Source organism: Arvicanthis niloticus, chromosome 21 (assembly GCF_011762505.2).
Source record: "Arvicanthis niloticus isolate mArvNil1 chromosome 21, mArvNil1.pat.X, whole genome shotgun sequence".
Taxonomy (NCBI): domain Eukaryota; kingdom Metazoa; phylum Chordata; class Mammalia; order Rodentia; family Muridae; genus Arvicanthis; species Arvicanthis niloticus.
Window position 1 is genome coordinate 51,718,131 of NC_047678.1, and position 23,523 is coordinate 51,741,653.

The window sequence follows — 23,523 nt, forward strand, 5'->3', positions numbered from 1 at the left end:
CAGCACTTGGGAGGCAGAGGCAGGCAGATTTCTGAGTTCGAGACTAGCCTGGTCTACAGAGTGAGTTCCTGGACAGCCAGGACTACACAGAGAAACCCTGTCTCGAAAAACCAAAAAAAAAAAAGAGCTACATGGAAGAACCCTGTCTTGAAAAACAAGAGAGAGAGAGAGAGAGAGAGAGAGAGAGAGAGAGAGAGAGAGAGAGAGAACGTGTGAAGGAGTGGAGGTGGGGAATGTATTTTTAAAGAAGACTATTTTTAATCACATAAAACACTAGCCCAGGTTTGCATATGTTAGCGATGCTTGTGATGTGTGAAACTAGTGCTTCCCTCAGCCTTTCTATGGCCCCCATCCTCCTGTCCTGATAACCAGGCCTCCAGGCCTCGGGCCAGGGCTTCCAGCATGGAAGGAAGTACTGAGGGGTCATGTTAACACAACTAATCATTTATTAGGGTAAACCTGCCCTGCAAAGAGTTTGCAGCTCTCATTTGTGAACTGTTTTGAATAGACTTTCCAGATTTCCTCCCAGGGATCTTTTTGCACAAGAGTGTGGTGAAGCTCCTCCAGGCTTCAGTCCACATCCTGGCTCCACTCCTGCAGCCACACAGCAGGGGGCCAAGCATGTTCATGCTCTGCATCTCCAAAACAATGACAGAGACAACAAAACAAAGCTGATGTGACTCCTTAAAGAATACGCCCTCCAGCTGACGAGGACCGCTGACCACAGTCCAAGAGTGCAGCTATTCAGCGATTCTGGTGACATTTGGACAGCAGAGCAACCACCTTCTGGGCTGTGAGAGAGGGGCCTTCCCCAGCATGCTGGTCTCCAAACAGCCATGTCCTGTTCAGCCGCCTGCTGTCTTTGATTTCTGAATAAACAGCAGAACATCCACGAACATGGGAGAAAGGGAGAAATTGTTTCTTATTCAATATTTGATTCTTTTGATTCTGTTAATGAGTTATATAGATAGATAGGAAATAATACTACCCATAATTTCAGTTGCTTTCAAATACTGATCTTCCTGCTGGAGCTATAAGCAGCCAAGCCTGCAATAGGGACCCACCTCCAGGGGAGCAGAGACAGCACCTGCAGAACATACACACCTTCCACGGGCCCGGGAACTGAAGGAGGGCAACCTCTCCTGAATCTCAGAGTTTATCCATGCCAACTGCATCCTGGGTAGGCTATCTCTTCCATCATTCACAAGTCAGTGATGGTATGCCCTGTGTGTATTGTCTCCATACCTGTGCTGGCTAGTTTTATGTCAACTTGTCATAGCTAGTCATATGAGAAATGGGAACCCCAACTGAAAAAAAAAAATGCCTTTCTAAGATTGGGATTGTAGGCAAGCCTGTAGTACATTTTCTTAATTAGTGGTTAATGGGGAGGGCCCACTCTTGTGGGTGGTGCCATCCCTGGGCTGGTGGTCCTGGGTTTTATAAGAAAGCGGATTATGCAAACCAGTAAGCAGCATCCCTCCATGGCCTCTGCATCAGCTCCTGCCTCCAAGTTCCTGCCCTGCTTAAGTTCCTCTCCTGACTTCCTTTGATGATGACCAGTGATGTGGAAATGTAAGCCAAGTAAACCCTTTCCTCCTAACTTGCTTTTTCCTCCTAACTTCCTAACATGGTGTTAGTGATAACACCTACATGCTTCTTTTCTTTCCTCTCATTTGTTTTATTGTGTATGTGTTGTGCATATGTGTGTGCTGTGTGTATGTGTGTTGTGTGTGTGCATACATGTGTGTGCATATATGTGTGTGCTGTGTGTGCTGTATGTATGTGCATGTGTGTGCATATATGTGTGTGCATATGTGTATACATATATGTGTGTTCATATATGTGTGTGCTATGTGTATGTATGTACATGTGTGTGTGTATATATGTGTGTTGTGTATATATGTGTACATATATGTGTGTACTGTGTATATGTGTGTGCATATGTGTGGTGGCCAAAAGACACCTTTGGTGTCATTCTTCAGAAGCCATATATATTGTTTTTTGAGACAAAGTTTCCAGGTGGCCAGAGAGCCTCTGAGACCACCTCTCCCTCCTCAGTGCTGAGTTGACTGGGCCACCACACCCAGGTTTGTTTGGTTGGTTAGTTTTGGGTTTTGTATTAATTTCTATGAGTCCTAGGGATATAACCAAACCCCATAGAGGGGTGAAGAAAGTAGCAGGGCCAGGGAGGAGAGGTGTTGGGAGCAAACACCAGAGGCTGGGCTGATGACAAGGCTGGGCACAAACAAGGGAAGGTCAGGGAGGGATAGTCTCTCAGTAAGCAGCCTGAGTAGGAACTTGGCTAAACCATTCTAATTACACAGGGCTTGGGTGGGTGGGGCAGATGGGCTGTACACAGCTGTGATGGGAAGAAACGCTAAAGAGTGTGAGAAACAGAGGACACAGCCCAGTCACAGACAAGGTGGAGCCACTTCTGGTCTCCTTCACTGAGGCATGCAGACCCACCTTGATTCCAGAATTCTCCTCAGCCCCAGTGTGCATGCCTGTGCCTGCATGGGCCAACGGGGACTTTCTTACCACAATCCTATTGGTTCTTGAGAAATTTCAGTTAATGTTGATTGTCCAAACCCTAAGAGATAACATATTCTAGACATTTTGTCTCTGCCAAGTCTAACTATAGCTATAAGATGAAAAGATTACCTCAGTGTTATAGGGTCCGTGCAGGCTTGTACCCAAGCCTCTATACAACTGTTTCCCACATGGTAAAGTCCAACCCAGTGCTTTCATACTGGATATATGTACCTGTCACCTTCAGCAGACCTGCCACTGAGTTGGGGGCATTCTTCCAGGCCAGGTTACCTTCCAGGAGCCTGGGCATCTTCCGACCATTGGTCTGGTTTTGTTTTTTTGTTTGTTTGTTTTGTTGTTGGTGGTTTTTTTTTTTTTTTTTTTTTTTTTTTTTTTTTTTTTTTTTTTTTGAGACAGGGTTTCTCTGTGTAGCCCTGGCTGTCCTGGAACTCACTCTGTAGACCAGGCTGGCCTACAAACTCAGAAATCCACCTGCCTCTGCCTCCCAAGTGCTGGGATTAAAGGCGTGCGCCACCACCGCCCGGCACCCGACCATTGGTCTGGATTCCATTAGCAGGAAACACATAGTGCTTAGCACTTCTGGGAGTTCCTGGGTAATTTTTCATAGCAGAAGCATATTAATTTTCATGAAAGCTCAGTCAGTAAAATGCTCACATCACAGAAGCATGGAGACAGTTTGATCCCTAACACTCACATAAAAAGTGTGCAAGGTAGGGCTCCCTCATTACCCCAGAGATGAGGAGAATGGAGACAGACAAATCCCTAAGGCTAACTGGGCAGCCAACCTCCCTCACTGACTCCATCAAAAACCAAGGTGGAGCCAGCTAGATGACACAGCGAAGCTGAGAACCAACCCTTGAGAGTTGTCCTCTGACCTACACACACCCATAATCCATCCACCCATTAACAAGTGTAAAGAGTTGTTGAAAAAGCAAGGTGCTCCTGAAGAAAGACATCTGAAGTTGACCTCTAGCCTCCATACACACTGGAGCACGTATATGAACAGGCACCTGCACCCATCAAGCAGGAAGCATGGCGTCTGATTGTTTGTTCTGAGGTATTTACATTTGTGTGTGTGTGTGTGTGTGTGTGTGTGTGTGTGTGTGTTATTAGTGTGAGATATCTATGTTGACCTGTACATTCATGCACCTCTCAAGGGTCAGAGGAAGACATTTCTGACTTCCTCTATGACTTTCCTACTTTATTTTCTGAGTCTGTCCTTCACTGATTGAGGATACTAGGCTAGCCAGTGAACTCCTGGGATCTTCCTGTCTCCACTCTCCAGACCTGGAGTTACAAGTATGTGTGGCCTTGCTTTTATGTGGGTGCTAGGGATCTGAACTTAGGTCCCCCATGCAAGCTCTTTACCTACTGAGCCGCCTCACCAATTCCAGGAAGACTGAATCCAGCAGTTTGGGGCCAGCCTGGGCATCAGCCCTATTTAGCATTAACTGTCAAGAGTCTGGTTCATCTAGAAGAAACCCTTCATTAAGGAATAGCCTCGATCAGATTGGTCTGTGAGCACTTCTGTGGGGGATTTTCTTGATTATTAGTTGATGCAGGAGGACCAAGCCCATTGTGGACAGGACCATACCTGGACAGATGGTTCTGGGCTATATTTAAAAAGCTAGTTAAACACAAGCCTGTGAGTGAGCTAGAAAGCAGTGTTCCTTTGTGGTTCCTGCATGTAAGTTTTTGCCTTGAGTTCCCTCAATGATGACAAGTATAAGCTAAATAGACCCTTTCGTATCCAACTTACTGTTTTTATCACATCAATAGAAAAATTAGGTGAGCAACATAGATAGATAGATAGATAGATAGATAGATAGATAGATACGCATGCACACACATGTGCACAAACACACACACACTACTTCCCATTTTCTTCTCAGAGGATCAAACACAGAGCTCATAAAACCCTCTGTGGCTGCCTCTTTCATTCACCTCCATGGCTTACTTTCCAGAGTCCTGCCTCATGCTCTGGAGATAAGAGCTACTTCTGGTCCCCATACATACAGGGACTCCCTGTGCCTGAAATGCCTTCTAAATGACTACATCAAAACTGGTACCAAGTTCAGCACGTATTGTGCTATGATCTCACAGGACAGTAGCCCTAAACTGAGATGTAGCTCAGAAGCACAGCATTGGGTCCCCCAGAAATACAAAGAGAAAAAGGACAAAAGGAAATGGCCATCAGGTGGACACTACTCATTCAATAATGACTTCCCTCCAGGGCTGTCCCTGTCCAGACCAGCTGTGAAGAGGCCCCTGGGTTCCTGATGAGGCCATTACTAAAAGTCTCTGGTTTCCTCTTAATTGCTGCAGGGACTTGGGCTGTTCACAGTGTCTGAGTATTTTGCAAACCAAAGGTTACAATGTTTCCCTTGAAGGGGGAGGGATGTGTGAGCTGGCTAGCTGGAAAGGAACCACATGCTTCTCAAATGCGTGCTGAGTACGCGAGGGCAGAGTCCACTGCTAGACCCTAGTAATGTCTTACTGGATGGCTTCTATTTGAAATTGTCTTAAATCTTGGGAAGAATTTTCTCTGGCAGGCTCTGGCATGGAAAAGGTACTATTGGCTGTCTCATCAAAAGGCACAAGGATTCCTTCTCCAAGGGCAAATGGAAACACTAGCAACATGTGGCCTCAATTATGGTCATGACAATGCATCTGACGGCACACATGTTCCAGTGTGAACACAGTGCTGGGGAGTGCAGTGGAGACAGTCAGGGGCTGAGTGATGAGACGATTGCTCTGAGCTGGCCTGAGCCCAGAACAAAAGTTGGTATAAACATTTAGATGAAGCATCTAAATGGCTGGGAGCCAGCTCTGTGGTGTGGTACTGGCCATGTATCAATCACCCTGAGCATGGATGCAAGTACCTCCCAAATATTCACTGACTTTCTTCTCTCCCGGATTTTGTTGCTGGTTGATTGTTTTGCTTTTTAGATGAGGTCATCTGTGTAGCCTTGACTAGCTTTGAACTCAGTGTAGCCAGACAAGGTTCACACTAGGAACATCCTATTTAGCCTCCAAGTGCGTGGACTGCCAGTGTGTGCTGCTATGCCCTAGTGATCAGCTATAACAGAAGACCTCTTTAAAAAAAAACAAAAACAGATTTACTTATTTTATTTATATGAGTACACTGTAGCTGTCTTCAGACACATCAGAAGAGGGCATCAGATCCCATTACAGATAGTTGTGAGCCACCATGTGGTTGCTGGGAATTGATCTCAGGACCTCTGGAAGAGCAGTCAGTGCTCTTAACCATGGAGCCATCTCTCCAGCCCTAAGCTCCAGATAAACTGGGGTATTTTAAACTTTTTTGGGTGGTGGCACATGCTTTTAATCCCAGCACTTGGGAGGCAGAAAAAGATACATCTCTGAGTTCGAGACTAGCCTGGTCTACAGAGTGAGTTCCTGGACAGCCAGGGCTACACAGAGAAACCCTGTTTCAAAGAACCAAAAACAACAACGATAAAAATGAACCCCCCTCAAACAAAACAAAACACTTTTTTGTTGTTCTTTAAACAATAAGAGTTCATTTCTGAGGTCTGCAATGGGGTCTGATTCCCTCTTCTGGTGTGTCTGGAAAGAGCAATGATGAATAAATTTAAAAAAAAATTTTTTTAAGTTAATTTTCTCTTACTATTCTGGAAATAATAAAACTAAGACATGTTGTCAGTAGGGCTAGCTTGCTCTGATGCCTCTCTCCTTTGTTTATGGATTACAGTCTTAGTTCTTCATAGAGACTTCCTTCTCTGTGGGATGTAAGTGCCTCTTCATAGATAAATATTGATTGATTGACTGACTGATTGATTGATTGATTGGTTGACTGATTGCAGTGCTGGGAACAGAACACAGGACTCACAATACCACACACACATTCTACCTCTGAACTATTTTTCTCTCCTCAGCCCTGTTATTTTTAGTTGATACATAATTATACATACCTATGGGTTACAGCCTAACATTTCATTATATGTATATTACATTGTATAATAAGATTAAATTAAATTAATTGGCATGTCCATCACCCCAAACATATATCATTTCTCTGTGCTAGGGAACATTCAAAATCCCATTTTGACAATGTGATGGTTAATCTCAGTTGTCAACCTGGTAAGATCTAGAGCATCCTGCCACCAGCCTCCGACCACCCTAAGACCATCCTCTGACCCCCTTCTAACCCTCTTCTGATAACTCTTCGACCACCCTCTGACCACCCTCTGACCACCGTCCGACTATCCCCTGCCTCCCCCCCCCACCATGATTTTAGGAGATTCATAGCCAGAAACTCTGCTTTCACCTTTAAAACAGTCCAGATTTATAGGAACGTTGGATCCAAGAGATGTACATGTTGCTTGCTGATGATACAGATTTTAAAAACTTTTTAAGAGAGTTTAAATGACTGAGTTTCTTAAATGAAAAGACATCAAAACTGACACAATTACCTGCTAGCCTGAATTGGTCTCATTTGTAAAAATCAGCCCTTGCTTTTCCTTGGACCCACCAGGTTACCTGCTGAGAAAGGCAGATTTGAGGACAGGTTTACATTGCTGACAGGCTTCATAAGAAAGGAAACCCACAAGTTTCAATGAAAGACAAACACAAGCTACCATGCTGTTGTTATTGACTAAAACTTTTTACTATTCCTTTATTTAAAAAAAAAAAAAAAAGTTGTTAGGGGATGAAAAGATGGCTCAGTGGCTAAGAGCATGTACTGCTCTTCCAAAGGTCCTGAGTTCAATTCCCAGCACCCACATGGGAGCTTCCAACTGTCTGATGCTATCTTCTGGTATGCAGATGTACATGCAAAGTACCCATATACATAAAATACATAAATAAGTAAATCTTTTTTTAAAATTAAAATAAAAAAACCTGTTTTTCAGTGACTGCTCTCAGTAACCAAACATGTGTCTCATGGTAAACAACTGGATCTTTCCAGATAAAAAGAAAGAGTTTAAAGTCTATGAAGGTTTCTACATGGGGATTTTAGTGCAGATTGTAGACAGTGATCATATGAACACCTTCTGTCTCAGTCTACGTCTGCCACAGATTCCCTCTCAGTCAACAAACACCATCCAGGAATCAACTGGGACACTTTGGGGTAAAGTGATCCAAAATGGCTTGTATCTCGATAGCTCTTGTGATCCTTGAATTTACTGAAAGTCGATCCTAACCAATCCAGCCAATCCGATTGGTTCCCTGTCTTGTTAGGTTTGGTCAGTGAACTAGGTGTTTCAGATGGAATTTCCCAAATCTCTGACATTCCCCTCCCAGCCTTTGACTGACATTCCGGCCTCTAGGCCCATAATGTAGCTTTGACGAAGCAACTACAGCATACCTTGTCATCAACAAAAGGCTAGAATGTGTGCTCGCAGGCAATCCAGATGTCTAGATGTCTAGAAATGAGCTCAAGCTGAACTATAGACGGATTTCTGGCAGTTACATAAAATCCAGCATTTCTCAGGATCCTGAGAAATAGACTTCCTTCCCTCAAAAGGAGTCATTTCCCGTGCTCTGGCAGAAGGAACATGGCTGCATATCAAAGCCTATGCTGGCCTGCAGGCTCCCTCAGTTGCTATATCCCAAAGCATCACATTAGCATTCTGGTCCTTCTTACCTCCCCAGGCTTCCCTTCTCCCTATATAATACCTTCTCTGTATAATTCAAGGTCCCCCTGCCCACGCTGTTTCTGCCATCTCTTGTTATTCTTCCTATTTTCTCTCTTGCAGTCCTCATGTTCCCTATTTTCTGGTTCTTTCTCTCCCACTTCTGCTGTCTCTTGCTGTTCTCTATCTCTTGCTGTCTCTACTATTCTCTCCCACTCCTTTTGCTTCTCTTGCAGATAGACCTAGCCATACCCAGCCTGTTTTGCTTTGTCTCTGCTCTGTACTCTTCCAGATGTCTCTGGATGTTCTCTGTCTTACCCACAATAAAACCTTCCCTCCCTAACAGAATAGTAATTTATGCAGTTTTATTTGCTGCACATACCTCACACACAGTTGAGTAAATCAAGGCGGGAAGACCTGCCCCTTGTGGATGGAACAATTCCCTGGGCCGGGATCCTAGATTGAATATAAGAGAGAAATCAAGTGTTTCTCATTCTGCTTACTTACTGTAATCACAGTGTGACTAACTGCTTCAAGATCCTGAAGCCTTGACTTCATCCATCAGATAAACTGTTGCTCTTGTCAGAATATTTTATCACAGCAACAGTAAAGTAACCAAGGCAGACATACAATGAGTTGTTGGAAACAATTTAGCTTTTTAAAGCAGTGACTCAGTGAATCTTTACTGGAAAGTCTCTAGGTAGAGTTTAATTAGTGGTTAATTAATTAGGTTAATCTGAAAGGTTAAGTGCAAGTCTTCCGTAAGGCACTAGTTAAGGGTTATGCAATTGCCTAGAATACTACCATTAACATTGAGTTGAGTTTTGGTTTACTTACATAGGGATACAGAACTCTCTAATGCCTCCCAAAGTAATTATTATTACAATCTTTAAGTACAAAAAAAAAAAAAAAAAAAAAAAAAAAAAAAAACCCTGATTGTCATTTAATACTCTGGTCTTATTGTTGGAGGTGTTTTTGTTTCTTAGGATTGTCTTGGTGTGTTCTGAGTTAGGGTGCAGCCTCGGTGGACTCAGAGATCACTACTTCGTCTGCCTCATGAGTGCTAGGACTAAAGGTGAGTATCATCATGCCTGGCTGATTGCTGCTTTTAATTTTTAAAAATTATTTTATCTGTGTGGGTGTTTTGCCTATTTGTTTATCTGCATGCCATGTGTATGCCTGGTAACTAAGGAGGCTAGGAAAGGGCACAAGATCCCTTAGAACTGGAATTACAAAGGCTTTTGGGTTATGGGATCAAACCTGGGTCCTCTGGAAGAGCAGCCAGTGCTCTTAACCACTGAGCCATCTCTCCAGCCCTTATAAGTTTGGTTTTTTATTTTGGTTTGGTTTGGTTTGGGGGGGGGTTGTTTTTTGTTTGTTTGTTTGTTTTTGTCTTTTGGTTTTTCGAGACAGGGTTTCTCTGTATAGCCTTGGCTGTCCTGAAACTCACTCCATAGGCCAGGCTGGCCTTGAACTCAGAAATCCACCTGCCTCTGCCTCCCAAGTGCTGGGATTAAAGGCATGTGCCACCACTGCCTGGCAGTTTTTTCTTTTTAATCCAAATATAATTCCACTTTATAGAAAGTGAACTTTGGTTGTTAAGTGTCTTCCTGTGTGATCTGCCCACTCTCAGGCCAGCTGACTCCATTTTTTACAGGATGTTGTTTGTGCTCAGAGGGCTCTAGTCACTGCTGGGTTTTGCAGACTTCTACAACCAGCAAGGTTAAGTTGCTTTGGGCACTCCACTGTGCGTTTGAAGTGGTTAGAAGCCAGCACAGCTCTAAGCTGGGCAGAAACGGCTCAAGTTTGAAGCATTCCTTGTGGTTAGAAGCCAGCACAGCTCTAAGCTGGGCAGAAACGGCTCAAGTTTGAAGCATTCCTTGTTGCTGGCAGCTCACAATGTCTCAAGGAAAAAAAAGAAAGAAAGAAAAAAAGTACTAAAAAACTTCATGCATATGTCTATGGGCTCATTTTAGCAGACTGAGAGTCTGTGTCAGTCAGCTTCCTGTCATGTGACTAAATAAAGACTCCAGATAATCAACTTTTGAGAAGATGAGGTTTATTGAGGCAGCTTGAGATGCCCCATCCGGACTGCTTAGCTCCATCACACCACGCTGTCAGTAGTGTACCAGGGTGGGAGTTCGTGCTAGGGGACTGTCACTCAGTGTCCAGGAAGTAAGAGAGGAAGGGACCAGAATTCCAGTGTTGTAAAGCCTACTTCCCCTGGCCAGGCCCCTCTTCCAAGTAGTTCTATGCCCTCCCTGCAAAGCCACAGACTGGAGCCTAAACCTTCAACATCCCTGCCTTTGCAGAACATTCTGGAGCTAACTATAGCAGCCTCTATTTTATGCTGTGTACAGAGGGGGAAATGAATTAATACTTCTTACACATATGCAAGAAGCTGAAAGCCCGGGTCTGATCTCTTCCCCCTTCTCCCACGGAGGTTCCCCACAGTGTTCATAAAGCCTTTGCCGTGCTCTTTTTCTGCTCAATTCTGAGACTTCCTTTCCTTCCTCTGTCCTTAAGACCACAGATTTTAATGCTTTTCCTAGAATGGAAAGAAGTTGTAATTTCACAGAGCAGTGGGGTCCCATGGGCTCTCCAGGGAGAGAGGGAAATGCAAGCTCTGTTCTGTGAGGTAGCAGGAAATGCTAGGGGAGACAGGCGGCAAGGAATACCCACTGAGAGGTTCACTGAGAGGTTGTAAGGTACCTGAGAGTTACCCACTGAGGGAACCTTACAAGGGACAGGAGGGGCAGGCACCCACTGAGGGCTCTCTCCCAAGAAACAGTCTCTGTCTTTAGAATCCATCTTTTGAAGTTTAGACGATCCGATCTGAGCTTTCAGTTTACTTAAGTCTCCTTCCGTAATGTATTCTTTTGCCTCTTCATACCCCGGGCTACCTTGGGAGGCCTGGGAATCCAAGGGATGACATAGAAAGTAAGGAAGGAGGGGCCTGCCCCCTCAGTCCTCCTCAGTCTGCAAGGGGAAACTCCAGGAAAAGGCACGCAGGGAGACATGCCCTAACTCCACCCAGCCTCGGTCAGGCAGAGGGGAGCTGAGTGCCCTTCGAAGACCACACTCATGGGTATCAGAACATGCCCCTGAAATCCCAGAGAGATTTAAAAAAAAAAAAAAATTAAAAAGGGGAATCTAGGTAGATGGTTGCCTAACAGACATGAGTGAGGCCTTAGGGTCACTCCCCAGCCAAAACCATGCGTGTAAATTGTACGTGTGGAGGGCTCATTTTATGTATTCAAAAGAGATTCTAGTTATTCATTCATTTTTAAACGATGTACACACAAGTACAATTTTACAAGACATAAATGTATCCGTGGTGGTGCACACCTATACTACACGAGCTTCAGCGGCTAGGGAGAGACTTTTTTGGAGGCCAGGCAGGGCCTATGGAGCAAGATTCCTGTCTCATCCCCTCCCTCAAAATGGAAAGTACATTGAATCTATTTCACTGCGACTTGCAGTTTTTCTTAATATGCTACAGATTCCCTTACGTGTACATGTGGATCTGTCTTGATCTTCCAGAAGCACGCTGTATCTTCACAATTAAAAGGCTGCGTAACTGGTTGGTTTAGGGACAGGTCTGGGGACCAAGCAGCCAGCCAGCTGGAGGAGGCTAGAAGGCAGCAGTGACTTGTAAGTGAGTATCTGCCCTCTGGAAACCCCTTTCCTGCTAACCTCCCTGCCCTAGGGAACAACCTCTAATCTCTGTGAAAAGAGAATGTGAAATGTTCTGGGAAAGCCCCAGATTCCATCACTTTGAAAAGGCTTGCACGCCAGTTTAAGCTCATACTGCATGCATGCCCATCAAACCTTCAAAGGTTTTTGAAATCAAGTTAGGTCCCAATCCTCTGCTGGGCATGGCGGCTCATGCCTGCAATCCCAATGCACTTGGGGATTTCCAAGTCATGGGAGTATTGCCAGGAATTCTGGGCCAACCAGGGCTCCGTGGGCCAGCAGGGGTTGTACTGTAGGGCCCCATGCCCCTCCCCCCCCAGTAAGCGAATCCAGCAGTTCTCTTCCTCTCCCTTTTATTTCTTTTACTTATATGGACTCAAAAACGTTAAAAGTGTAGAATGTGAACTCCATCCAGTTCAATTCTTTTCTGTGTGTTGCCAAGAAAAAAATTTTCCGGACCAAATCTGTGGAGATGATCTGCACGGAAGGGACTGGAAGTATCATTTCAAGTGCCGCTGCTCATCAATACTTCAGTAATTCCTTATGTAAGTTTGTTTGTGCTTGATACAGAGTTTCATCAGTTAACTCTGGCTTTCCTGTAACTAATTAGGTAGACCAGGCTAGCCTCGAACTCAGAGAGATCTGAGTTCTAGCCTCTGTCTCCTGAGTGCTGGAAATCAAAGTCATACCCAACCAGTATTTTTTTTTTAATTAGTGTATATCAATTGCACAAAATAATGAGTTTCATTTATGACATTTGCACACATGTATATAATAAACTTTGATAACATAACCCACTATTACTCTTTCTCTCTTTCTTTTTTGTTGTTTGTTTGTTTGTTTGTTTGAGACAGCATTTCTCTATTAACCCTGGCTGTCCTAAAACTCATTCTGTAGAGGATGCCGTCCCTGAACTCAGAGATCCATCTGCCTCTGCCTCTTGAGTGCTGGTATTAAAGGTGAGTGCCACATGTTCAATAACTTACTTTAACAGGGAATCAGGAAGGCCCTTGGGTAGTTCTTAAAAGAAAACAAACAAAAGGCCAGTAGCCAATAAACACATGAAAAAATGTTAAACCACTAATTGTCCTGAAAATGCAAGTCAAAACCACAGTGAGATACACTTTACACCAATCAGGACTGTGGATATAAAGGCAAAGATAAATCCTGGGTAAGCGTGTGCGTCACTGAGGACTGTAGGTATTACATTCATCACGGATGTAGGATGGTCTCTTTAAAAAAAAAAAAAAAAAAAAAAATCTAACAGAGGTATCATATGACCCAGAAATTGCACGTCTGGGATCTAATAAATTGAAATGAAGGACTCACACAGATCTTTTGTTTGCTCTTTTGAGACAGGGCCTCATGTGTTGAAGACTGTCCTTGCACTTGCTATGTGGTCAAGGATGATCTTGAAGTACTGAGGTTGTAGTATGTGCCACCGTGCCTGGCTCTGAACAGATATTTGCATCCCCAAGCTGGTAGCAGCATGAGGTATGCTAGAGAAAAGGTGATTGACAGATGGATTAGAAAAACATGACAGGTCCATGCAGCAGAATGCACTTTAGTCTTTACAAAGCTGAGTCTGGGGCTGGAGAGATGGCTCAGTGGTTAAGAGCACTGACTGCTCTTCCAAAGGTCCTGAGTTCAATTCCCAGCAACCATGGTGGCTCACAACCATCTGTAATGGGATCCAAAGCCCTCTTCTGGTGTGTCTGAAGACAGCTACTGTCATATACATAAAATAAATAAGTAAATGAATGAATGAATAAAAAAAAAAAAACAAAAAAAAAAAACCAAAGCTGAGTCTGGGTGTGATGGTTCTACACATGAGACTTAGGAGGCTGAGGCAGGAGAGTCATTACTCTGAGGCCAGCCTGAACAACTAAGAATTTGTTTCACACTTTTGAAAAAGTGGGCTAGGGCTCTTTCTCAATAGTCACCCACTTGCTACCATCTAGGAAACTGTGGGTTTGATACTCTGTAGCTTCTGCAGAAGGAACAGGATTCTGCCAGCTTGTATTACATGGCTGAATCTTGAAGGCATTGTGCTAGAAGCTAGAAGCTAGAAGCTAGAAGCTAGAAGCTAGAAGCTAGAAGCTAGACGAAAGAAAGCAGACACCCGAAGTATGTATGATGTCTCTTGCATAAGGCACGCAGACAGTGAAATTAAGAGTAGCTGAGATCATCTGCAGCAGCTGCCACAGGGAGTCTTCATCTGAGAGGGTATGATGGTTCAGTTTCAGATGAGCTGACTCTGGAGTGCAGCTGGTGATGCCTGCTATAGCATGGGTATGATTAGCTGCATCAAATGTCACCACTAAAAGTGGTTAAAGCACTAAGTTTGATGTTATTGTAGTTTTTTTGGTTGGTTGGTTGGTTGGTTTTTTTTTTTTTTTTTTTTTTTTTTTTTGCTGGGGGGGGGGGGGGTTGTTTGCTTTTGAGTTCTTCCAGACAGGGTTTTTTCATGTAGTCCAGACTGGCCTGGAACTTACTATGTAGCCCAGGCTGACTTCAAACTCATAGAGATCTGCTTGCTTCTGCTTCCTGAGTGCTGATATTAAGATCATGCACCACCATGCCTGGCCATGTTATTGTATAGTTTAATGTGATAAGAAAGCAGGGAAGCAACAGGAGCACTTACTCAATTATAAAGAAGTTACCAGGGAGCACAAAAATGATACTTTTCCAAATTTTCACTATATTCTCCACTAGACTTATACCCTGTATTTGTATGGTTATAATTCTTGTTAGTACATCAAACTATCACTGTTTCTTCAAAAGTTAGTGCTAATAAAGGCTGGAGAGAGGACTAAACAGTTAAAAATATGAGCATTGGATGCTCTTCCAGAGGACTAGGGTTTGATTCCCAGCACCCACATGGGGGCTTTCAACTTTATGTAACTCCAGTTCCAGAGGATCTTATGCCCTCTTCTGGTCTCCTCAGGTATTGCATGTATGCATTACACATACATTCATGTGAATGTGTAATTCACATAAAAATAAATAAGCAAACAAAAGACAAAACCTACAATGCTGATAGAGAAAATACAGCAAAATATAAAGTTTGGTGTTATGGTTAAAATTAAAATGGTGGCACCCAATTTGTCTTGTTTGGTGGGGCCGCCATGTTCCCAACTAGGCAAGGCCTGAGGCCATGAGCCGTGGCATGTTCTCACCACTGCTCGGTTCTGACTGGCCAGATACACTGACCCTGGCACCCACGAGATGCCAGCGTGGGAGATGGCTCTGCCAGTCTACCACACTGTCTCCACAGTTGAGCCCAGATCATCCCGCTGTTCAAGTGGTACCTGGTAGAAATGAGACTCTAATGGTTAATTATTATACAAAGGCTTTATATATCTGGTAATGCTCAGTTAACAATTTGCCCACACAATTAGAGTTGTTTCCCAGTATCTAACCTTAAGATATAAATCGTTACCCAGGATTGTTATCAACCCACACGTGGTTCTCCATGGCTTCTACATCCCTCCTACTCGATCCTCCTCTTCCTTCTCCTCTTCCTCCCCAACTCCTCACTCTACCTACCTCTCATACAGCCCAATCGTGAGCTTTATACAAATGTAGTAGGAAGATATCCGGCTACAGTTTGGTTTCTCACATATGGAGAAAACAAGAGCTATAGTCACAATGCATGATTTCTGAACAACAAAGTAGCAATTTTAAGTCTCCTCTTTAACTCCCCTTGCTGCTACAATGCAAACATATTTCAACTGAACCTTTTCTCATTTAAGGAAATTTTTAGCAATATTATTCATGTAAATTTTTTAGATAATTTAAAATTTGTTGAGATTATAATGCAATTACATCATCTCTCCTTCCCTTTCTTCCCTCCAAACCTTCCCATGTACCCCTGCATAAATTATTTAAAATTGAAGTATAGCTGAATTTTTGATTTAAAAAAATTCTACCTCCTGAGTCCTTTTTATCCTAAACCTCTCCTGAAAGATCAAAGCTTCTGTTTCTACTCCCCTGACATTAACTCATGAATCAAATACCACATCATCATTCTTAGCTTAGGCAGACATCATAATTTTTTTGTGTTCTAAAATATGGTTTAGCTCACATGATTGCCTTTTTCTTCTTTTTAGAAGTTATTTTTAGCTCTTTTTTTCGGTGGTTTGAAATAACACTTCTATTTCAGACTTCTATCTTATGATTCATTAACTTTAACTCTCTGTCCTGACTCTGTTGGATGTAAATCCTTCTTCAGCTTTCAGCTCTAGACTCCACTGTACATATGACAATTTTTTTAAGTTTTGTTTTGTTTTATTTTATTTTTTAAGACAGGGTTTTACTATTTAGCTTTGACTGGCCAGAGGCTCAACTCATTAGACCAGACTGACCTTGAACTCACAGAAATCTCCCTCCTCTGCCTCTGCCTCTCAAGTGCTGGGATTAAAGGCATGTTCCGCTATTTCTGGCCCCATAGAATAAGTTTTAAACTTGAAAACTCTTCAACAGTGTACACATTATTATAATTTGTACTACAGAAACATTTTAAACTATGCTTAGATTCTGTTTCTTTTATTTTTCTTTTACATTTTGTCGTGTGTGTGTGTGTGTGTGTGTGTGTGTGTGTGTGTGTTTTCACCCCAGGGTGCTAGTGCGGAGGCTGCAGGACAACTTTTAGAAATTCCCCTTTTCCACCATGCAGATCCCAGGAACCCAGGTTTGTAAGTCTTGGAGCCAGGTGCCTTTACCACACTACCATCTCACAGGCTCTACATTCTCTTTCTTTTACATGATTATTACCAACATTTAATTATCAATAAAAAGGAATGCTAGAAGTATGAACAAAATAAAACAAAACCTGCCAAGACTCTCTCTTTGAATATATAACCTATTGCTAATCTTGATGTGTTCTAGACTTCATGTGTGAACAAGACTATCCTGTATAAGCTTCTGTGTTTCCCAGGATTCTCAGTGTCTTTCTTGTAGTTGATGACCAGGCAAACAATGTGACTTCTGCCAGATAGACTTGTGGGTCCCATCAGTTCTTTTTTTGTATATCATATATTTTCTCTCAGCAGCCTTAGAGCACACATTACACTAAAATGTGTATCTTTAAGAACTTCCTAAGAAGGAACACATAAGACATTGTCTAAGTTTTGTGTGTGTGCATGTATGTGTCTATATATTTATGTATGTGTGTGTATGCTCCCATGTTGTATTCATGTGTGTGTGTGTTGTATGTACTTATAGAGACCAGGGATTGATCCTGGGTGTCTTTTTCAGTAGCTTTCCATGTTTTTTTTTTTTTTTTTTTTTTAATGTGCTTGGTAGTGTGTGTGTGTGTGTGTTTTCAACAGCATGCTTTTGAAGGCTAAAGGACAACTTTTAGATTTGATTTTCTTCTATCATATGGGTTCTCGGGACTGAGTTCAGGTCATCAGGCTTGGTGGCAAGCACCTTTACCTTACTTTTTGGAAATAAGATCTTTCACTGAACCCGAGGCTCACTAACTTGGCTACACTGGCCAAATAAGCCTGGCTAGAAAGCTCCAGAGACCCTCCTGTCTCTGCCAACACTGGGATCAGAGATGTACACCAATGCGGCATCTTAATGTTTTCTGGACACTTTATTGACTGAGCCATCTCCTGGCTCCTAGCTCCTCTTACTTCTTACATGTGTGCAATTATCTTTATTTTACTTCTTCATTCCATCAACAGTCTAGTTGTAATGCGCGTTTTAAGTTGAAAACATTTTGAATGTGTAAGGCAGCACCCTCGTTTAACCTCATTTTGCTCCCAGATCAGTTTCTGACCTTAGCCTTTCTCACTTTCTGATTATTTTCTTGGATACTTGTGGCTCTTCGGTTTTTCATATTTACACTCTGAGCAACTGGGAGTCTATCCTTCATTCAGAAAGAACATAGGCTACAAGATGCAGCAGAGACATTTGGGTAGTTGAGTCAACTTTCTAGTAAGAAGGTTCTCTGAAGAAAAGAAAATCCCAAGCCTAGTGGCTGGAAGCCTTGGGGCTCTGGAGGCCACAACTTATCTTTGTATGCTACCGGGTTCTAGAGATTATGAAGTAGTGAGCTCATTAGTGCAAAACTGCTAGGTGCTAGGTTCCAGGAATAGGATTGGGTATCATGCTGGGTGTCATGATGGTTATCAAACCTCGGATCCATGCATACTAGACACATGGTACCACATATGTCTAACCCATGTCTTCTGGGAAAAGCATTGCTTCACCTATGTAGGTTCTTTCTGTTCAAACACACACACACACACACACACACACACACAAATAAGGTAGTTGCTTTCATAAGGTGTTTCAATATGTCCTTTGTCTTTCCCATCAATTATAAATATTCGTTCTTTTTAAAAAGCAGTTTCTAGGCTGGAGAGATGGCTCCATGGTTAAGAGAACTTGTGGTTCTTCCAAAGGACCCAGGTGATTTCCAACACCTATATGGTGACTTACAACCATCCATAACTCTAGTTTCAGGGGACCTGATGCCCTCTTCAGATCCTCACAGGCACCTGGCATGGTGCACAGACATACATGTGTGCAAAACACTCAAACACATAAAATACATAATTCTAAAAATTTATTTAAAATAAAGTTTCCTTCACACTCTTTGTTTGTGTGAGTCTGGGTGTATGAGTGTGTGTGCCACTGAGTGAGTGGGTGGAGGTCAGAAGACAACTTTCATGAAAATCATAATGATTCTTATTTTTTAGATTGATGGTTGATTTAGAATTTTATAGTGGCAATTTTGGAATTAAAAAAAAAAAAACATAGAAACATAGGAATGTGCTCTTGTTTTAATCCCAGCTGTAGAGATGGGGGGCTGCTTCAGACTGTTCCCAGCAGCTGGCTATGATTATTGCTTTGTGCTCTACCCACCGCATGGTTTTGCCAGCTGCAGATAGTTTCTGTGATTGTGTGACATTTGGAATCCTGGGAACTTTTCAGAAGGTGTATGAATGCTAGGGGCCCAGAGGCAGGATTGTTGTTCATTCAGGGAAGATGGTCATGGCTGGAGCATTGGCTAATAAGTCATGCTCAAGAAGAAGCAAAGGGAAAGAAATTAGACAAAGTGATCTCTCCCCCCCAACCTCCACCCCATCCTTCCTCCCCTATCTAGTGTTAGGAGTGAAACCATAGTGTGGGGATAAATGGTGGGAAAAAGAAGAACCCACAATTAGCAAAGACAAGCTACAGGATTTCCCCAGTTTTGTTTCTACTGCGGGCTTTTATTTGATTTCTTGATTTTTTTTTCTTATGTGTACGTATCTAAGTGAGTGTATGCTGAGAGTGTGAGGATGTTCACAGAGGCCAGGAGATGTCACCAGGTCCTCTGGAACTAGAGTCAGAGGCAACTGTGAGCTGCCTGTTGTGGGTGCTGATATAACTGGACCTGAGCTTACTCTTCCTTTGGAAGAGCGGCAAGTACTCTTAGCTGCTGAGCCATCTCTCAAGCCCCAGATTTACTGAGATCTTCACTCTTAATACTTTTTTGTTTTTGTTTTACAAGATAGGGTTTTGCCGGGAGCCAACCTGACTCCATTTTGAAAGAATAGTTTTAGGTTTTGTTTTTCCTCAGGTGGCCAATGGTCGCTGCGCCCTAAGGAAAGAAGTGGTTGCTGTGCCCTGAGCCAGACAAAAACATCAGGGCTGCAAGATATCTGCCATGGCAGAATGCCCAGCTTCTATGAAATTCCCCCAAACACATTATCCCCTTCCCTGCCTGTATAAATTGCCTAAGAAAATACTGCTCGATGGACCTTGATCAGAAAACTTGTCCTGGTCTTGTTCTTTTTTTTTTTGTTTGTTTGTTTTTTGGTTTTTTGAGACAGGGTTTCTCTGTAGCCCTGGCTGTCCTGGAACTCCCTCTGTAGACCAGGCTGGCCTCGAACTCAGAAATCCGCCTGCCTCTGCCTCCCAAGTGCTGGGATTAAAGGCGTGCACCTCCACCGCCCAGCTCCTTGGTCTTGTTCTTTTCGTCTCCTGAATGCTCTCCCCCTTCTGTCTTAGGGTACCCTGTCAAAGCCCCCGCAGGCCGGGGCAGTGTTTCTCTAGGTAGCCTTGGCTGTCCTGAAATGAACTTTGCAGACCACGTTGTTCTTAAACTTAGAGAAGGTGTGTGCTACCATTGTCTGTTCTTTTTTTTTCCCCTTAAAAATCTGTTTCCATGTTGAATTTCACTTGTCACTGAGTTTCTCATCAAAGCTGCCAAATTTCTTCTCTGCATCCTGCACTGATTTCCTATTTGTATCCTCTCACTTACTTGATCTTCTTGGAGTCATTGTTAACTTTTCCAAGTAGACTTTTGGATCCTTTGTCTTGCATTTCTTCGGGTTCATGATCTTTGGAGCACCCATATTGGAGCACACGGTCTTGATACCGTGTGTTTCTGTGCTGTGATTTGCACATCTTTTGGTGTGACTATCTATTGATTTTGTCTGGAGATCTTCTCTTGAGGACACAGCTCCCATTTCTGCTCAGTGAGCAGAAGTCACTGTAAAGTCTACAACACACCAGATATGGCAATACACTCTAATTAGTCCGAAGTGCTATACTACCAGCGATGCAGGGAATGGCGACCATGTAGAGAAGCTATGAACTTAAGTATTATGTGGTATAAATTAATAATAGTAATTGATTGATATAAAGGAATATGGTAGGTAACATGTAAAAGGAAAGGGAAAGGGAAAAAGGAGAACAGCAAAGTGGAATGGGGGGAAAAGTTACAAAGGACAAAAAGATAATGAGGTAGAAAACATGGGGTTTCACAACAAAGAAAAGGAAAACAAGATCAGGCAAATGTAAGAAAGTAAGAAAACAAAAAGGGAAATTTTATATAAAAAAATGTCAAAATGTTACTAAAATATATTAAAAGGGGAAATGGAAACAAAGTGCAGAACTAACAATCACAAATTATCAGAACAAACAAAACAAAACAAAACAAAAAAGTTTTCCAACAGTTTTTTCCTGGAACCTTTAATAGTGTAGACTAATAGATGGGACAGGGTGGTCTGTAGGCATTAATTTTTTGCAACCTACTTATAATAAGGGTTTAACCTCTCCTCTAGCCCATCACAGAGCAGAGGTAGTAGAAGAGAAAAGTCATTAAGATATGGGGGAAAAAGACCCGTTTAGCAATAGTTCTTTGGGGACAAGCTCGATCTTCTTTGGCAGCAGTTCAGTCCCGTAGCAAACACCAAATACAACTCAGCAGCTGCAGACCAGTCCTCTAGGCAGGCAGACATACTGTGTCCTTTCTTGCGTTTGCTATATCAAAACATTCCTTCACCTGTGTCTGCTTCAGGAAAACATTCTTTCTGCTTTAGCAAGACATCTTTTCACCTGTGTGCCCCAGCAAAGCATTTGATATCACTTGCCAAAGAAACTAGAAGTTTCCACTTCATATCCTCCTTTCTGTTTAAGAACTGTACTTTTCTCTGTCATTAGTAGTCTACACACAATGGAAATAATTGTAACAATAATCACATTTTCAATAAATGATACATGTATAATATAATCAAAGAATCTAACAAACAACCTTAAATTTCTATCAATATACAATACTTCAAACTAAACAATATTAAATTTCTATCAATATACACTATTAAACAAAAAACCTTAAATTTCTATCAATATACAGTAATTTAAACAAAACACTTTTAAATTTCTATCAATCCCTGATCATAGCTAATAACAGCCTTCCAGCCTAGATGATAACAATTATAACACATCAAATGATCAAACCTATCCACCCCAACTTAAGGGACTAGGGCGATGATCTTTGTAAAATTTCTTCTGCTGAATTTGGGTGAAGAATTCCTATAGGGGCCCCAAGGAAGAAAATGGTTACTTTGAAAAAAGCTAGCTGTAGCATTTATTGCCCAATCTCTATGTTTTTCCAGTCTTTGTGAGATCTATCATTAAGGCCAGCCCTTCTGAAGTTTATTTGCATGCTTTTTTTTTTTTTTTTTTTTTTTTTTTGGCGAAATCAGTGACTGAGACAGTCTAGGAGAGTGAATCACCTAGGCTATTTGCTTTCTGAAGACATTCATGTCTCAGCTGACAAGAGATTTTCCCTGGTCAGATCTAATGTTTATAAGTGTTGTTGGTAACCATATTTTCTCATTCTCTGTAGATACATAAGCATAATCACATCCCCATCTTAAAACTATTGTGGGTTTCCATTCTAATGTTAACACAGCCTTATGGTATATTGGCTCGCCTAGTTCCTCAGTTATTTGATAACCCAGTGTCTATCAACTGCTGTTGTTCTTTTTTTTTTTTTTATCAACATTAAGGAAATTGAGAATTGGGCTGGAGAGATGGTTCAGTAGTTAAGAGCACTGACTGTTCTTCCAAAGGTACGAGTCCAATTCCCAGCAACCACATGGTGGTTCACATCCATCTATAATAGAATCTGCTGCCCTCTTTTGCTGTGTCTGAAGACAGCTACAATGTACTCATATAAATAAAATAAATAAATCTTAAAAAAAAAAAAAAGAAAATTGAGAGTTAAGAATGCATTATTTAGTCTGTCTCTGGGGATTTTTGCTCTTCCTTTTTGTTTAATAAGCATCTCTTTTAAAGACATGATTGACTCTTCCTATAACTGCTTGTCCTGTGAGATTATGTGGTATACCAGTAACATGTTTTATATTGTAATATGCAAAGAATTGTTACTTCTTCTTATATACATATGAGGGAGCATTATCAGTTTTAATTTGTACAGGTAACCCCACTGTGGTCCATCAAACTTTGGAGTGCCTTTTCTTTCTTAACTAACACACACACACACACACACACACACACACACACAGCTTATAAATAGCATTCGTAGCCTTATTCCTGTAAATACTGAATAGTGTTGTGATCCAAATTACCAAAATAGGTGTAAGATGTATTGGGGGAAATAAAAAGTTTGCTTGTATGAACATGACATGTGTATTGGGGTGGAAGGGTTGGCATAGGGAAAGGAAGCTTCCTACAGATCAATAGTTAGATAAAAAATGTCAGTAACTGGGAAGGAACTAAGCTTTGATCACACTTAGAGTGATCATACACTAGCCTGCCAAAGATTGCAGATGTTAACGGAAGTTATGAGACTTCTGGGGCAGGACTTAGCACCTTTTCCCTTGTAGAGCAGTGGTTCCCAACCTGTTGGTTAACATCCCCTGGGGCTAAATGACCTTTTCACAGGGGTCACCTAACACCACAGGAAAACACAGATATTTATATTACGATTCATCACAATAGCAAAATTACAGTTACGAAGTAGCAATGAAAATACTGTTATGGTTGGGGTCGCCACACCATGAGAGACTGAATTAAAGGGTTGTAGCATTAGGAAGGTTGAAAGTTGTAGAGTAAGAAGTTTCATGTTCACATTGGCTCTACTTACCGCCAGTCTCATGGGGGGTGATGCAAGTCAGTTCAGATGGATGTTTCACAGGCAAAAGGTTTGCACCATAGCTGAAGAATGTTTGAATTGGAAAGCCCTGGTCTTATGCTAGAGCTGTGGCTCAGTGTTTGCCTAGCGTTCCTGAGGCCCTAGGTTCAATCTGTAGAACTGCAACAAAACCAACAAAACCAATCTTTTTATAATGGGCAGCAAATAAACCTGCCTAACTTTTGTCCCAGAACACACTGCATTTGTTTGACATTA

The 23,523-nt window shown here is 42.2% G+C and overlaps 1 long non-coding RNA gene across 1 annotated transcript; it reads left to right on the forward strand.

Moving 5' to 3' along the window:
• The first annotated feature begins 3,404 nt into the window (after window positions 1–3,404).
• Window positions 3,405–12,645, forward strand: LOC143435392 (uncharacterized). The gene is made up of 3 exons (XR_013105636.1): window positions 3,405–3,607; window positions 9,152–9,240; window positions 11,709–12,645. It is a non-coding gene; the product is annotated as an uncharacterized LOC143435392 (long non-coding RNA).
• Window positions 12,646–23,523: the final 10,878 nt, after the last annotated feature.